Raw genomic sequence first — 2135 nt, 5'->3', positions numbered from 1 at the left:
CTATTTCTAATTCAACCAGAGTTAGGAAATTCTGCTTGCCTACTTGGGTGTTCCTGAAACTTCTAGCCCCAAACTGCAGATGCAAGTCTGCATGAGATGAATTATTTTACAACTCTTAGTATATCAATCTTGGAGAATCCATGAACTCTCTCTGAGAGGCCATAAAAGATAATTATCGTCAGGCTGAAGTGCCCTAAACACATTTGCATTTCCACTGGAAGGAGTATAAGGATCTACAAATGCAAAAAAAAGCCTTGAACGAGTGCCTTAAATAACTCTGCCTACAAGGAACTCATCATGTCTAAAGTTTATCCTCAGTCATAATTTACATATTGGGACAGCAGCTGGACTTAGATTTAGTTTTTGTTCTGTACCCCTGAGCTGATTCTCTAATTATGATCGTTCTTCTCTCAGACAGGTGTTAATTTTGTTTTTTTTCCTCTCTGCCTGGGCACTGAGGTTAACTTCTGCTGCTCTATAAAACCTCTTTGAAATTAGCCAGTAAGTCCTGAAGCTATTGGAGGTAAGAGGGACTCTGTGTGTGTGCCCATCCACATGTGCAGATGTGTTAATAAGCTGTTTAAGCTTCATTTCCTTACAGAACAAAAGTAACAACCTGAGAAAATCAGACTAAAAATTATTTTTTAATTGAATAGCTGTAGGAACAGGCGTTGGATCAATTAAGCAGCCTATTGTTTTAATTGGAGCTGTTTTATCTCTCTAAGAAAATAACTATATATATAGAGTTAAGGCAAATTACTTTTAACAAAACTTAGGATAATTTATATTAAACAATACTAAAATTTGAAAGGAATGAACTTTGACAGAAAAAATAATAAATTTAACTTCAACAGAATACCAAACTGATAAAATCTAATTTAAGAGTACTTAGACCTAAAAGTAATAAAACTTAAGTGTTGCTAAGATCAGGTCAACTTAACATATTAAAGTTTAATATCCATAAATGTTTCAACTTATTTTGATACTATTAATACAAAAGATACTGAGAATTTGAACAATGCATGCTTAAAATAAAAACAGAACGATTTTGCTGAAGGAATTACAAGGAGGGTGTGGTAAAGTCATTGTAAGTTTGTGATGTAGATATGTGCATAGATAAGAGCTTAAAATTTTAATTATTGTAGTAAAAGCTAAAAGTTTAATTATTGTAGTAAAAGCATTGCAACTGTGTCATAGTGTACACAAACAGCTTTGAATTCCTCCAAAAGTCCTTGTTTTATTTACACCAGAGTCTCAGGGCCAGGCCTCGGGGCCCTGCCTGGAGCAGTCTGTGCTGTGCGATGATGCCCCCTGCCCACCCCTGGCAGGGGTCCGAGGGCGCTGAGCAGCCCCTCACTGGCGGTACCGGTACCGCTTGAAATGGAACCAGAGCTGGAAGATGCCATTGGCAAACTGGCAGTGGAAGCTGTGGCGCTGGGAATACTCCCACTCCACGCTGACAATCTTGAAGGCGATGTCCTTATAGGGTGGCCCGGCATAGAAGCGCAGGATGGCAAAATCCTTGTTGTCCTGGCAGGCCTCCCGGAAGTACTCAGGCATCGAGCGTTTGTCAATGAGGTCGGGGTAGAAGATGTTGAACTTATAGCCCTGCACGGTTTTGGGTGGGGGGTTGTCGGTGTTGTAGTGGGTCTGGTTGTACTTGTTCCACTCGAAGCCTGTGTGCAAGTGGTTGAAGAAGTGGGGCTTGCGTGGCTGGTACTTGTCAGCCCACGGATAGGCCTTGCCTGTGAGCGGCATCTCCACACTGAACTGCTCTTCGTCCGTGCCCATGCCCTCCTTAGCCTTATGGAAGAAGATGTTGTGAGTGTTCTTGGAAGCATTGCCCCTCATTGCCCCTGGCGCAGGAGCAGCAGCTGATGAGTGTCCTCCTTGGCCTCCAGTACGTGGGCATTGCAGGGCAACTCGCTGGGGCCCAGCAGCTGGGGGCTGTACTTGCCCGCATTGTAGTCATCCAGGCTCTGCTGGATCAGATCCTCCTCCATCAGCACAGCCTCCCCCTCTGCCTCTCACCTGGCCTCTGTGTCCTGCTCTGATGATGGCCCTGGCTGTGCCTCAAGACTCTCCTCAGGATCCAGCCTGTTGCTGAGGGAAGCTGGCTCCTGCTTGATGATGGG

General features: G+C 43.9%; 1 pseudogene; it reads right to left on the bottom strand.

Moving 5' to 3' along the window:
• Nucleotides 1–1353: 1353 nt before the first annotated feature.
• The window catches only part of LOC102039616, a 2325-nt pseudogene continuing 1543 nt past the window's right edge, over nt 1354–2135 (bottom strand).

This window comes from Geospiza fortis, unplaced genomic scaffold (genome assembly GCF_000277835.1).
Source record: "Geospiza fortis unplaced genomic scaffold, GeoFor_1.0 scaffold8, whole genome shotgun sequence".
Classification (NCBI taxonomy): Eukaryota; Metazoa; Chordata; class Aves; order Passeriformes; family Thraupidae; genus Geospiza; species Geospiza fortis.
This window is presented reverse-complemented; position numbering and strand designations above follow the sequence as displayed.